Raw genomic sequence first — 15,554 nt, 5'->3', positions numbered from 1 at the left:
AAATTCCAGTCACACAGAGAAAGCAGAGGGGAGAACCTGGAAACCCCCAGTACCATTAAAAGCCCTAGTTCTTGCCCTGCCTTTGCCATCATTAGCTGCATAGACTTGGCCAGGGCACGCGGTGTTCTAGCCACAGGAGCCTCACCTTGACTCACGTGGCATCAGGACCACACCATTTCAGAGGCTTTATCGTCGTGTCCCCAGCGCACTAATGGTGCCCGCGGGCCGTGTCAGAGAGCGGACTCCTCTCCTCCCCTATAAACTAGGCTCTTTCTCTTTTTTTGGTATCATTAATGAGCAACATTATAGTTACTAGACTCCCCCATCACCAAGACCCCCCCCGCATACCCCATTGCAGTCACTGTCCATCTGTGTAGTAAGATGCTATAGAGTCACTACTTGTCTTCTCTGTGTTGTACTGCCTTCCCCGTGCCCCCCCTACATTATGTGTGCTAATCATAATGCCCGTTTTCCCCTTATCCCTCCCTTCCCACCCATCCTCTCCAGTCCCTTTCCCTTTGGTAACTGTTAGTCCATTCTTGGGTTCTGTGAGTCTGCTGCTGTTTTGTTCCTTCAGTTTTTCCTTTGTTCTTATACTCCACAGATGAGTGAGATCATTTGGTACTTGTCTTTCTCTGCCTGGCTTATTTCACTGAGCATAATACCCTCTAGCTCCATCCATGTTGTTGTAAATGGTAGGATCTGTTTTCTTCTTATGTATATTATTCCATTGTGTATATGTACCACATCTTCTTTACCCATTCATCTACTGATGGACACTTAGGTTGCTTGGCTGTTGTAAATAGTGCTGTGATAAACATAGGGGTACATATATCTTTTTCAAACTGGGCTGCTGCATTCTTAGAGTAAATTCCTAGGAGTGGAATTTCTGGGTCAAATGGAATTTCTATTTTTAGTTTTTTAGGAACCTCTATACTGCTTTCCACAATGGTTGACTAATTTACATTCCCACCAGCAGTGTAGGAGGGTTCCCCTTTCTCCACATCCTTGCCAACTTTTGTTGTTGTTTGTCTTTTGGATGGTAGCCATCCTAACTGGTGTGAGGTGCTATCTCGTTGTAGTTTTAATTTGCATTTCTCTGATGATTAGCGATGTGGAGCATCTTTTCATGTTAGGCTCTTCTCTTTTATCTCCTTATATACTAATGTTCTGAATAATATTCTGATTTCAGAAAGAATTCCACAGCTCTTTGTAAGTTTCCAAAAGTTCTGTTTCTCCAATAAAGACTTGGCCAATCTGTGTCAATATCTACTGTGCCTACACATTTGAAGGTCCTGTACTAACTCTGTATGAGCTATAAAATTGGAGTCCCAGCCCTTAAAGAACTTACCCTTTCATTGTGGAATACAAAAAGCATGTTATCTCTGCCTTCCTTAACTAAGCATTTTTGTCAAACCAATTGGGATTTTTTTTCCATGTGATCATATCTGATTTTATAGCACAAGTCAATGGGAGAGAAAATTCTTTTTATAGCCAGTCTTGCTGGAAGGCATCTTTGTTATAAAATGAGTGTTTGTGATGGAGTTGAGATCCGCTGTCATCACTGTGGAACAGTGTTCATTCTCTTGGGAAGAAGGTGGGATTAAGAGACTTCAGGAGTATTATCTATGGTTCTTAAACAAAGTATATAAGGCTTTGTGTGTCACAACCCAGGAAACAGGCTGTATATCTGCAATGAGGGGAAACATGTAAGATATCTTCAAATGTCCCATTAGAAGTTCATCTTCATTTAAAAATCAAGTGGTTTGATATTTAAACATTTCTGTTAAAGTATAGGGAGAAATTTACTCTCGTCAGTGAACCAAATAAGGTAATAACACCATGAATAATTAGTATTGATTGAGTACTTGCTCTGGCCCAGAAATTGTCGCAAGAACATTAAATCATTTCATCCTCACAACATCCCTAGAAAGTACATTCTATTTTTAATTGCCATTTTATAGAGGAGGAAAATGAGACACAACATCATTAAATAACTGAGGAAGTTGCCATGGGCTGTGACCACGGATCCAGACTTTCTGCTCTCGGGGAAGTACTGACAGGGGGGTCAGGCTAGCTACACCCTCCCCACAGCCCACTGGTCACTCTCAGAGGCACCCCCCTGCACCCATCCCTGGGCTCTGGGATTATTTGAACAGTTGAAGAATCCCTCCTTCTGCACAGAACCAGGAAAAGGAAATTAAAAGAGAGAGTCAAGTTATTTGGGCTTAGCATCCTGTAAATTATAAATATGATATGATTCAATTTTCTAACAGCATCCTCCTTTAGACTAGATAGAGGAGGATTATCCAATCCTTCTCAGGTTGGGCTCTCTTGGAGGCAGTGTTAAAGACAAAGAGATGAGAGCATCAAGACTCCAACAGGCATAAAAGATCAGAGATATTTTGCAGTCCCCTTTTTTCTCTATCCAAGAAACAGCCACCCGATGGTAGTATGCGCAGTTTCTAGATGTTGGCTGAAGAGGAAGCATTCTGTTGAACATCTGAGAACTCTGAGACCGCCTTCCCTACCTGCCCTGCACCATCCCCGCAGGAGGTAGACACCCAGCCCACAGCCAAGCCCTGTGGGTGCAGTAGGATAATTCTCAAAGGGAAGTGTGTTCAGTGTTCTCACCTTTTAATTATCTTCCCAGTGGCAGGAGTGATAAACTGGAGACTCCGATCATAACTCACTGGCATCTTAGACCAGCCAAACAGACAGGTCCACTCTGAGAGACACGTTATGCAGCAAAAAACAAAGAAACCCTTCTCGCAGGAATGTCATAATCACTATGTGTTTTCATCCCTTCTTGTAATATGTGTAATTTATCTTCTCTTAGAAAGGTGCAGATAAATTTTAATGCAATTTACTTACAAACAATAAACAAAGTCAGTTTGCTTCTCCCATTTGTTCCCCAAGTGAAAGGGGGAAATCTTAACTGCCTGATGAATATCAGGGGGACTTCAGGCCCATAAGGGGAATTTAACTAGAGACCTCCCAAAAGGGAAGGCATCTCTGATTTGGTAGGCCCTTAAGACAATAAAAAATACCTGTATGATCATAAGATGGCCTTGCCATTCAAACACAGACTACAAAGCCTTGGGGGACGTTGAACAAGTGGGCATGTATCTCAGGATTCCAGGATTAGAGAGATGGACTCCCCTTAACAGCAAAGGAAAACACCATTCACAGAATTTCTGAAAAAGAAGAACATTTAGGACATTGTCCAGCCTCCCAGCCAAGGTATCACCCTTCCACAGTCTCCTTGGCAAATGGTCAGCCGTGCCCTTTATTGTCCAGAAGCTAAGAGGGAAGATAATGAATTCAACATTAGAAATAAATGCCTGTCTCCTGGGTGACTACAAATTCCAGACAACCTTGGGGCAGTTTTCCTTCCAACCTGCTACAGTTTCTCCAGGTGTGGACTGGAAAACAGAAGCTGCCTGTCCATCTCTGCCCTCCGCGCCAGGCTCAGAGGCCTCACAGATGCACGAAAGGTCCGCTTTGCAATCTGCGAGTCAATTCAAGTGACATAAGCAGTGCTTCCAGTGCAAAATGACAACCCGAGTCAATGCAGTTAACACTCTCCCTTCGTGATTCCCAGATGAAGTGAGCTCTGGACAGGAGGGGACAATAGCTCCATGCCCCGGCAGGTCACGGAACAGAGGTGAGGGAGCCTCGTGGGGCTATCATCTTGTGGAGAGTCGTGCTCCACACCTCTGCCCTTCAAACACAGACTACAAAGTGGTGGTGGTGAGCTGAACCCCACCACCACCCCCAGAAGCAGACAGAAGCCAGAGTCCCCAAGGAGGGGAAGGCGGCCGATGGCGTGCCCAAGCTTGTTCACAGCACGGGCAGCCCAAGGATGGGGCAGAGAGACTGTGTTTGTTCCCAGTGAGGGCTGCCATGTTGGCTGGAGGGGTTCAGCCGCCTGGGGGGCCTCCGCTGCCACACAGTCACCAGGGAGCCAGGCTGAGCCTGCCTGCAGTCGCCCCCTCTCATCTTATCCTCACACACCATGACATTTCTCAGGTGATAAAATTAAAGAAAATATAAACTTCTTTCCTTTGCCAAGACTGAAAGACTTCAGCAGGGATGCATAATCTCTAACAGGACATCTATCATTTCCTATGATGGACAAGCATAGATCTTCCTCTGTAAGGATGAGAACCTTTACCAGGTATAGAAATAAAGGGGCCAATATGAGGAGTGCCAGGCAAATTCAAGAAAATAATTCTAGCAAAGATTGAATGTCAAAGATAAAGAAAAAAGGCCTATTGCCATCTAGGTAGAAAATAACACGAGCAGGCTATTTATACTGGGAAATAGCAGGTTTCTCCTTTGAAAACTTAAATGCAAAAATGTCATTCAATAGCAGAAGAAATACTACATTTGTGTAATGGGAAATGACACGGCAGTGAAAGTGAGTGTCTGAGTGACTTGCTGCAGCATGGATGAATCACAAACATAATATTGGGCTGAAGGAGAATCATAAAAATACAGGCTGATTCTGTATATGTAAGGATCAAGAACAGCCATGCTAAACACCACAATGTTTAAAGACACAATTCTAAGAGGAAACACTGTAAGCAAAAAGTGAGGGCCGTTAACTCAAGATGCAGGTTAATGGTCTCCTTCCAGGAAGGGGTAGAGGGGTGCCAGTGGACAGCAATTTCTTGGCTAGTAAGGTTCTATTGCTCACCTGGCGGTGACTACATGGGTGTTTGTTTTATTGTTATGCTTTAGATTATACAAATACATGTTATACACCATTATGTATATAAAGTATGTTTCAAACAAAAATTGTGGAAGACAAAAGACATCTCAAGTAGAAAACAGAGAAAATATAAAAATGTAAAGTTAACTTTTTAAGGAGTTAAAGAATGAATACAATACAATACAATTAATACATTTAAAAAATTAAGCTTGGGCGGCAAAAGAAATAGTATATGAAGGATATTTCAAGAAAAAAACCTGACAAAGCATGAAAAAGAGAATGATTACGATGGAGGAATCTCATGCATGGAAACAGATGCAAAATTCCTAACTGTTTTTTAAAGTGGGAAATTAGGCTAAGAGGTATGTTATTAAGGCTTATCAGGTACTGTTAGGTATTTTTAGAGTTTATAACAAAAATATGCACATGGTTCAACATTAGAAAGTCTCTTGTTATGATGTATTAAATTCAGACAAAAGTCTCAGGATAATATCAATAGATGCTGAAAAGTCATTTGTTCAAACTCAACATATTTTACTGATATTAATAAAAAAACAAAAGATCCATGAACTACAAAAGTATACCTCTTTGACAGAATGAAAAATTTTACTTCATACTTACAAGTCGAATACTAGGGGCATTCCTATTAAAATCTGGCATAATATAAAGATGTCTGCTATCATGACCATTATTCAAAATTATTAGGAAGTTTTTGCAAGTGTAATAAGGTGGAAAAAAGGAATTAGGAAGTGCATGTATTGGAAAAGAGAAGACAAAGTTATATTTTTTGCACAATGATATAATTACAAAATCAAGAAAACAAATGGAAAAAATGATTAGCACTAATTAGAGAGTTCTTGTAATGTGTCCAATTGCAGAATAAATATACAAAACTTAATGGTAGTTCCTCCGGGCAGAAATGCCTTCAGGCAGACGAATGAATGAATGAAGCAGGCTGACTGGTGGGCATCACAGCATCTCAGCTCCTACCCATTTTCAGTCAAGAGGAAAACTGAGCCCACAGTTGCTAGATATTCTAATGTTTCAAGACAATTTGTAAAACCCAATTTTTGTATAAAATTTCCTTATTTTTATTAGTGGAAAACTAACTAAAAATTATCTGAAGTAAACATATCCATAGGCTAGATATGACCACGGGCCTCCACTGCACACTTTTGATCAGAGCGTCTCTATACAGTTAACCTGCAAATACAATGGGAGGAAATGAGAAATGGGACAAAAATCTATTAATTTTTGAGTAGCTAACTACTTGAAATGAATAAAAACAAATTTTTACTTCTTATGTCACATGAAATAAAAATGTAAAAAAAAATGAAACTAAACAAGCCCTGGAAAAAATACATAGCTAAATATTCATATAATTTTGGGGTGTTCTCACACCCCAAAGGCTTTCTAAAAATAGCAAATACAGAAATCATATAGGTTCCAGAAAGACCGACCTTGATCACATATACTTTTTAACCATTTCCAGTCAAAAAATAAAAGGCCAGTGGACTAGGAAAAATATTTAAAACACCTAGGATCAATATTCCTTATATAGAGAGACTGATCTTGCAAATCAATAACAAGCACCTGCAGAGAATATCAAGCACGGGATGTGGAAAAGCAAGCCAGAAGCTAAGAAACGCCAGCAGCCAATGGATATATGGTAAACATTCAACCTCACTAGCTATCAAAGAAAACAAATTAAACCAGTAACGCAATGCCATTTTCCCCTATTGACTTGACAAAGTTTTTTTTAAAACAATCTTTGAGGTCCAGTATTGACAAAGGTATTCATTGTTGGTAGAAGTCTATGACTTATAGGACAATTTGGCAGTATGTGTCGGAACCTTTGGACTCAGCAAGTCTATTGCTAGAAGTTTATTCTAAGGAAATATGAATACATACAAGCATCTGGTTGCAAGGATATCATTATTTATATAATAGCAGGATGCAAAAACAAAAAACAGAACAATGCAAACACGGTTAAATGAGTACATTCACACAGTGAAAGAGCAGTTATTTAGTCAGGAGAAGTCTTAAAAAATGTTTTTATTATTGAAAGATATTCACAATGCTAAGGACTTTTTAAAGTTTATTTTTAATTAACTTATTTTAAATTAGGGCAAATACAATTGAGGCCCCTTTAATTTTAAATTAGTGTGATTCCAAACTATAAAGTATATAGAGAGATCAGAAAGGTTACACCCCAGGTAGTTACATCTGCATTGTGGAGTTATGATTATTGTGTTCCAAATTTCCTTTTTTAACAGTTTGTTTTATTTTTCTAGAATGAGCATATTGTTTTAATAACAAAGAGTAAAATTTTATTTTTACTTAAAAAATAAAGAGAGCTGGGGTCCTCAGACTCACTGATTATTAGCTATATGAGGAGCTAGATATAATTCATATGGTTTAGTTTGCTCTGTATGTATGTATAAATACATAATTTATATCATGTGTATAATCAGCAGGCTTACCTTGCTACTTATGGTTCACTTGGACTGCTTGTAAAATAAAGTCATGTGCTAAATTTTGGTAAAGAAAGCTACCCTAGAAATATGGAAAATGCCATAAGAGAGCTTAGGCAGACTTTAATTTAACACTCTGAAAAATTAAAATTTTATTGCAAATAATCCACAAAGTAGGTTTCCTGACTGTGGTTTATTAAAGTTGCCTATAAGTGCCTGACTGATCCATGGCAACTTAATACAGTTAACGGACCTTATACAAACATGCGCAGGCCCAGAAAGATTTATTGGCAGACTTGGCCTTGCTTCTAGGCCCAGTTAACACTGAATTCGTGCCAGCCCCTCAAACACACAGGAAGAGAAGCTGGAAAGATTTTGCCAATGATTTAGGCAAGGAAAAGTGTGGAGCTGTGAAGGATGTGACATTTACTAGATAAATCTGAGAGTGTATTCATAAATAAGAACGAAGTGTCCAAAATAAACAAAGTGGTCCACATAGAACCTACAAGAGCCTACGGTTTAAACACAAAATGGCACTTCTCTGACCTAGCTCACCCCTCCCCGGTTCCTTTGCCCTTTGCTGCCCAGCTAGACTTCCAGGGCTCAGTCTTAGAGACCCTCCAAGGCAACCTCACCCTGCCCCTTCTTTTAAGTAACATCCATAATCTGGTGACTGACTCCCAGATATGTATGTCTGGCTGCCCTTGCAACTTCCCCACTAAGACATCTAATATCTTACGCATGACAGGTTGATTCCAAACTCTGTCTTCCTCCCTAAATCGAATCCTTCCCTCAGTCTTCATAGCTCAACAAAGGGCATGCATGGCTGCCCTCCTTGCAACCTGAGCCAAAGCCTAGGATTCATTTCAGATTTCCCTTTTCATCTCCCTGACATCAAATCCATCCACACATCCCGTCAATTCTCTGCCCAAAACACAAAAATACATGCCGAACCCACCCCCTTTAGCACCGCCACCCTGATTCAAGCCACTGTCATCTGGATTGTTACTGTAACCTCCTAGCTGGTCTCTCTAGAATCCATTTTCCACTGAGTAGCAGAGTGATTTTTTAAATGTCCTTAATATGCACTGAAATCCCTCCAGTGGCTTTCTATTGTACATAGAGAAAACCCCTGAACTTCTCCCTGGGGTCTACTAGGTCTATGAATGCCCTTCTGTCCTCCCCAGTCCTTGCAAATTGCTGTCTAGCCACAAGGGCCTTCTTTCTATTCTGGGATCCCATGTTCATCCCACCTGAGGGTCACTGCACTTGTTTCCTTTGCCTGAAAGTTCCCTCACCTCACTCCCACCTGCATATACGCCCACAGTGTTGCACACCACAGAAGTTCTGGCGCTCCTGATTAAGAATCACTACACTAGCAACAGTACTTCTGTGACCTCCCTCCGCCCCTGTACAGACACCACCATTAGTTCCCACCCTTCTCTAGTGATGACTCATCATGCCTTTAACTGCCAGAGATACTGATAAAATAAACCCGGTTCCTCTCTCCTAGAGTTTATCATGCTGAGGAAAACACACCCACACACCCACACACACACCCCGTCTCTAACAATTACAGGCAGTTACATTATGAGTCATTAAAAGCTTTGCCCATTAGAACACTTCTTTAGGACATTTAACAATTTCCTAGGTTACAATTTTTCCCACACAACTTACATTTTAAATGCTTTCCCACCCAAGCAGCACACTGATCAAGAATTTTTTGAGTGGGTTATTTGCTGGGAAGATACTGTAGTGATTAATCTCATCCGTTTTTGTTGTCCGTTTCAGGAGGTGACATTTTTTGGGCCTTGTTCCCAGATTCTAAAGAGGTTGTCAGTTTGAAACCTGCAACTTCTTATATACTGACTCCACCTTCTAATTAGAAAAGACGTCTGAAAATAGAGTGTGCTGGGTCGCCTTCTCCAAGCTTAGAGTCTTTTGAGGAAATGAAAAAGCGGAGAAAAGAAGAAAGATGGAAAGAAGAAAGACTGAGTGGTTGCAGTAGAAAAAACTATAAAACTGGAGGCAGGTCAGGGGCTGGACAGAAGAACCTTTTTCCCTGCCAACGCTAGTGGCTCACAACTGGCCCCAAGCCGCCAGGGCTTCTCATCAGCCCAGTGGTTTCCTGGTGGATGCATTTATTTTGTTTGATTATTTGCTTTTCAATAAAGTCAACATGGTCTTGGGCAGAGTTTCTCAACCTCAGCACTCTTGACATACTTGGCCAGACACGTCCTTGCTGTGAGGAATTTCCTGCGCGTCGTAGGATGGTTAGCAGCCCTCCTGACCTGTACCCACTAGATGCTGGTAACATCTCCCATTCGCAACAACCAAAACTGTCCCCAGAGTTGGGGAACAAAATTGCTCCTGGCTGGAAATCACTCAGTAGAGGAAAGTTTCAGTCAGACAGATTTAGATTCTAGCTGTAGCTCCAGCCCTTATAAGCCTATGACCTTGAAAAACAACCTGTTTATCTGAGCTTTTTTTCTTGTCAGTAAATAATACTTATCTCAAAAATTTGCTCTAAGACTGAAGTGAAATATGTGAAAAGCATTTACAAAAAGTGCTCGATGAGCACAGTTCCCTCCCAACTATGGTTTCATTTATTTAACAAATATTTATTGAGTACTTACACTATATGCTATGGACAAAAACATACAATACAATTCTTGTCATTCAGGACCTGATTCTGAGGAAAGAGATGAATGTACATGTACAAACAACCATAATAGAGCAAGTGCATTAATAGACATTATTTATGTATCTTACAAGTCTGGCCTGTTTTTTCTTTTTTTTCTTAATAGCATCTCTCCCTAAGCTCACCTTGCATGCATCCTGACAGGGGAAGGGGCCTCTGAGTTGGGTCTTGAAAACTGTTTGGCAGAATCACACTAGGCTTAGAAACAACACCGGCAAAGCCTTAGTAGCGTGGTGATGTCAGGAAGCCGTGATACCCTGTGGGCTAGAGTGAGGTTGAGGGGAGAAATCGGTGCAAGATGGAGGAAGCTAAGGAATTTGGACTTTTTCTTGCAGGTCACGGAGTCCCCCTGAGGATGTTTTATCAGGATGGTGACAGGATTAGATCTGCTTTGGGAAGCACAGTCTGGCAGCTGTGGGGAGGGGAGGATAAATGAGAGGTGGAACGAAGGGCGGGGGAGACGGGCAGCAAGAGACAGGTCAGGAGCTATCGATTCCAGATGAGAGATAGGAGGGCCTCAACCGTAGAATCAGCACGGCAACGGCCAGATGCCAGGAGGCTGCAGGGACATTAAAACATGGAACTGACAGGATTTGGTGTCTGATTAGATGGGAAGGCAGGTAGGGAGTGAAAAAGAAGGAAGAAGAGGTGATTATAAGATCCCAGCTTAGAAAATTCGGTGGCTACTGATGGCATTTAGAAATGACAGCCCCCCACAAAATGCTCCTTTTCTTTTCACCACTGACACTGTGCACAGAAGCCTGCTTCTCCCCAGCTCCCACCTGACAGACTCACATACAACTCAATTCAACAAACCTGGGGTATGTGGTGTTAGGGTTTGGGACTACGGGGCTTCTCCAGAGAACAAGCCACGCAGGCACGGAGATGTAAATCCAAGCAAAGTCTTTATTCAGCCAGCTAGCTGGGGCCGACAGCACCTCCCCTGACATGCAGGTCGAGTCCGAGCTGTCGACCCCCAAGCAACTTTAGGTATAGATTATATAGGATTTCCACAGCCATTACACGAACGCCCATACATCACCACAACCAATTAAGTTAAAACACACCCCATGCTTTAACCAATAAAGTTGAAACGGGGACCCGCCGCTTGCCTGACCTTTGCACGAGCATCCCTTAACGTCTTGTCACGAGTTTCGTCCCCACGAGTTTCATCCCCCTTAGGGTATGGAAACTGGGTGGCTCTCGCTCTAGGGTGTTTCCTGCATTCCTTTACAGTGGTACACCTAGCAGGTTATTCCTGGCCATCTCTGCTGGGGTCTGGGAAAGCCCCAGGGAAGCAATATCGATGCATAATAATCACTGTTCCCAGGGAGCTCAGGGTCTGGACCGCACAGAGGTGCAAATGGGAAATTACAGTACAATGTGCTCTGCTTTATGTAATAGAGATACTGAACCGGAACATTTCACGAAAGTCATCCTTACCCTAAACAGAAGTCATCCTTATCCTAAACAAAAGTTATCCTTATCCTAAACAGGAGCCGGCAAGAGAGACAAGGGGGCAAGAAAAGGGTGTTAGCTAAAGAAACGCAGATGCAAAGGCATAACGAGGTGGTGAAAGCTGGTATGACTGGTGAGGCGAAGATGAGGCTGAGTGGTAGGCAAGAGCCTGATCAGGAGAGGTGCTGTGAGCTGAGCCAAGGACCGTCAAAAGTGTAATTAATCACTCAGTGATTTTTAAGCAAGGACACTTCAAAGAAAGCACCCAGGACTTCCCAGTACTTAAGGAAAATGGGTACGATAACAAATATCTCAGTACCTTGTGTTAAAAGATAAACTGAGGCATAGTAAACATTTTAAGAGTTCGTCTGAGCAAAAACTGATTCCCACCACTTAGGGTCACACCCGAAGCGGTTAGAAGCACTCCCCACACAGCAGCTCGCGGAATACGGAGGGGGGCGGGGCAGAAGGGTGGCGGGATTGGCGAGAACGGAGCTGTCGCGTTATTTGGGAAAGATTGCTTGGCCTTCAGGGACCGGCTGTCCTTAGGCGTCTATTTCTTAACCTTGAGGCACGTATGGGCTTAGATTTGGGTTTGCTGGAGTAGGCTGCCAAGGTGTCAGAACCACCTGGGTCTAGTGGCCTCTTTGCTTCATTTACTAAACACCAGCTTGTACCAAGGCGTGTGCCAGCCTTGCCCGATTGATGGGTCAGTGAACTCCCAACTGCTTTATATGTACTTTAGCCGTTGTCACGCTGACCTCTATTAGACACCATGGGTCCCCTGAAGCCAGGACTGTTGTCATGATCATCCTTATACCCCACGTCTAGCTGAGTGACTGGCACAAAGTAGGCTCTTCAGAAAAATGTTTACTAAATGAATGAATGAATGATCTGTTGGACAACTTTTGCCTCAATTTCCTGCCTTGTAGGGTCCAGTGGGTTATTTACTCACTGTATCTAATGATCAAGGCAGTACAGAGAAAGGAGCGGTAAATTTGGCTCCGGAAGATCTGGGTTCCCGTCCTGTCCATGCTAACTCTGACCTGACCTCGGGCAAAGTGCATATATTCTGAGCCTTAGGGTTCTCATCTGTGAAAATGGGATTTGAAAAAATCCTTATGTCTCAAAAATTTATGTGTGAAAGTACCTTGTAGCACTGCTCAAATAGAAGTTGTTCATGTACATGTCCTCTTCCATGCAAATTAACCTTGCTGAAAAGTCAGGAAAAACTAGGTTGAGCCCAAAGTTGGTGTATTATAGGCCAGTAAAAATACTAATGTTAATTGTATTTTTCAACTAGCAAACATGTAATTCTACTGGATACTGTGAATTCGATTCTGGTTGCTCCTCCCTCACTCTAACCAGATACACTCAGCTTCTTGCTGTACTTTAAATAGGCCAAGCTCATTCCTATCTCAGGGCCTTTGCACTGCTACACTTTCCCCCCAGACGGATGCATGAATGTCATGCCCTCACTTCCTTAGGTCTCTGCTCAAATGCCACCTCAAGATGCCTTCCATAAGCATTTAGCCTAGAACAGCACCCACTCCTCCCTTTGCTGCCACCGCTCACTATTTCCTTAGTCTGCCTTATTTTTGTGACGATCGCCACAGTCACGTAATTGCTCATTCTTTTGTCTCCCATGAAAATGTAAGCTCTGTGAAGAGTGTGCTTCGCTCACAGCTGCACCCGCAAGGCCTAGAACAATGCCTGGCACCCAGATGATCCTCCGGGCCTTCTGTTCAACAGTGTACTAAATGAATGACAGTTGGTAAACAAATGAAGTTTTTCACTGTAATCATCTGTCATCATATGGAGTTAAAAAGAACTGGCAAAATACAGTAGAATTCATCAGAAGAGCTAGTCTTGCCATGAACAAGCTGTTTGGCTTTGGAAAGTCACTTGTTTCTAAGCCTCAATTTTCCTACCTGTAAAATAGGAGTAGTAATATACCCTCTACTTCACCATGTTGCAAATCGCAGAATCATTGTGGAACCTAATGGGGCCTCACATCACATTCTATTAGTAGGGTATGTTTCTGCCTTTACTATTAACTCTTTAAGAGCATGGACCTTGTTTTACTCATCAATTATAGGACTTGGCACAGGCCTTGGATCTATAAATAATTGCCAAAAGAATGGAGGGCAAAGAAGGCTAAAAATTACCTTTGTGAAATGAACTGAGCTTCAAATATTCATGCTCCAAATTATTTTTAAAGTCCCCATATGTGTCATTTCATTTTAAATAGCAGATAACAGTTAGCAGAGTGTCTAAGCAGCTAGAAATACTCCTATTTAGTCTGGTTTTTGTTCAGGATCATGAATATGAATGCTTGTTTTGACTACATGAATACTCTGGATCAGTGCTGAATAAATGCTTGTGTTTTTCTGATGCTTCTGACCCAGGCAGCAGGCATGTGCTTCCGCTGACAGAGCACCAACCCTTCAATGACCCTTTGGCACAATGGATAAAAGAAGCGCTGTGTAACTTAGGGGCATGAGCCAAACCCCCACTGCTTCGGAACACACAAATACAAAATTGTCAAGCCGGAACCAGGCATTTGAAAAATCTGTATGTATGGGTTCACATGTAACTACTATCTTTTCAAAGAGCCAGATCAAGATTAGAAGGAAAAAATTATAGTAACAGGCAGTTAAAACAATGTAGTATAAATCCAGGTTCTTTTCCTTTATCTTTCAGGTTGGGGAAAAAGACTGAAGTCTAGACTCCAAAAGTAGCTCCTTTAAAGCCCTGTGAACAGATGGTAAAGCTGGGGAGGTGCTGGTAAATGGCTTGTTCTGTGCCAGCATAAGCACTTTGGGTGTATCTAATCCTTACAAACAATTCTACGGTTACGTTATCTCCCCCAGCTCGTAGAAGAGAATTAATTTATCTACATAAAAGAATCTTGTACAAAGTCATGCACTGGGATTTGAACCTCAGCTATCTGATTCTGTGCTCTTATGCATCCTATCAATCCAGGTCATGAATTTTACTGTATGAATGCACACTGCAGAACGCACACTGCAGAGCAAGAGAAATTTAACAATGATCACTTACCCTCTGGAAATTATGATCACATAATTTGATTTATAAATAGCTGGACTAACGTGGTTCAGCACACCAACTTCTTGGACCAGGCTACAGAGAGTAAAGAAATTATGAAGTAGGCAGTAGCAAAGAAGTCACAGTTTGGTGAGAGGGTATGCATGTGCGAGGGGTTATTAAAAGTACAGAGAAAAGTTTGGGGATCACAGAAACCTTTGCACAACTTAACTGCCCCTCAAGCAAATACCTAAAAGACTAGGACAAATTGATTGGCAAGACATTTGTTATAGTTAGTGTTGAGTTCCACCAATTGTGCAACATTCTTTATCTGCTGGGTCTGGGCACTTTGGAAAAAATCCAAAATATAAATATAATGGAAAGAATATGACAGTTAGTCAAAACTCATTCAGATTCTAGCCCTGTCACTTATAAGTCATTTAATCTTTCAGCCTCTTTGTTCATCTATAAAATGGGGATATGAGTACCAACTCTGAAGTGCTAATATGAAAATTAAATGAAACCCTATGTGGCAGAATAGGCACCCCTAATCAATCAGGAGAAGTGAGAACTTACCATCATCGAGTCATAACATCAGGTCAGCAGTTGTTGCTGAGGTGAGGGGTGGGTACTAAGAATCCAAACACATACAATCTTTTTTCTCTGGAAAACTTCTAAGGGATGATTACTTCCATTTCTTAGGGGGGAGACAGACAGGCTTGCACAAAAGCATTTATTCCATGTTAATTGAAGGTAAATCCCTTTAGTCCTCACTTTGTTTTAAAGACCTGGGAGAGCCCCATACTTCTTGCAGATTATCTATCATGTTTTCTTTCAGCGAATCTCTGAGATCCAAGTTCTTTATAATTAAGCTTAAAATAACTGGAGAAATTAGAAAATGGACAAGATGTCAAATTATATTAGGTAACATGTCTTAGTTTTCTAAGAAAAGAGCGTTAGTAGGAGATGCATGCTGATGTAGCCAGTGGTGAAGTTCAATGTTTGCAACTTCACATGGCTCAGAAAATATATATATAAATAATAAAAATATAAATAAAGCAAACATGGCAAAGTATTAATTGTTGAACACAGACGGTAGGTATATGGGTGGTATTAAAATTGCTCAAAGTAAGCATTGGGGAAAAAAAAAAGAAGA

At 41.6% G+C, this 15,554-nt stretch overlaps 1 long non-coding RNA gene across 1 annotated transcript in view; it reads left to right on the top strand.

The window, feature by feature from the left end:
* The window catches only part of LOC130681699 (uncharacterized), a 36,092-nt gene extending 26,711 nt beyond the window's left edge, over window positions 1–9,381 (top strand). The window contains exon 3 of the long non-coding RNA XR_008994949.1: window positions 8,983–9,381. This is a non-coding gene — a long non-coding RNA (uncharacterized LOC130681699). The remainder of the gene's footprint in view (window positions 1–8,982) is intronic.
* Window positions 9,382–15,554: the final 6,173 nt, after the last annotated feature.

This window comes from Manis pentadactyla, chromosome 19 (assembly GCF_030020395.1).
Source record: "Manis pentadactyla isolate mManPen7 chromosome 19, mManPen7.hap1, whole genome shotgun sequence".
NCBI classification, from domain to species: domain Eukaryota; kingdom Metazoa; phylum Chordata; class Mammalia; order Pholidota; family Manidae; genus Manis; species Manis pentadactyla.
Note: the sequence above shows the minus strand (reverse complement) of the source record. Positions and strands in the feature narration are given on the sequence as shown.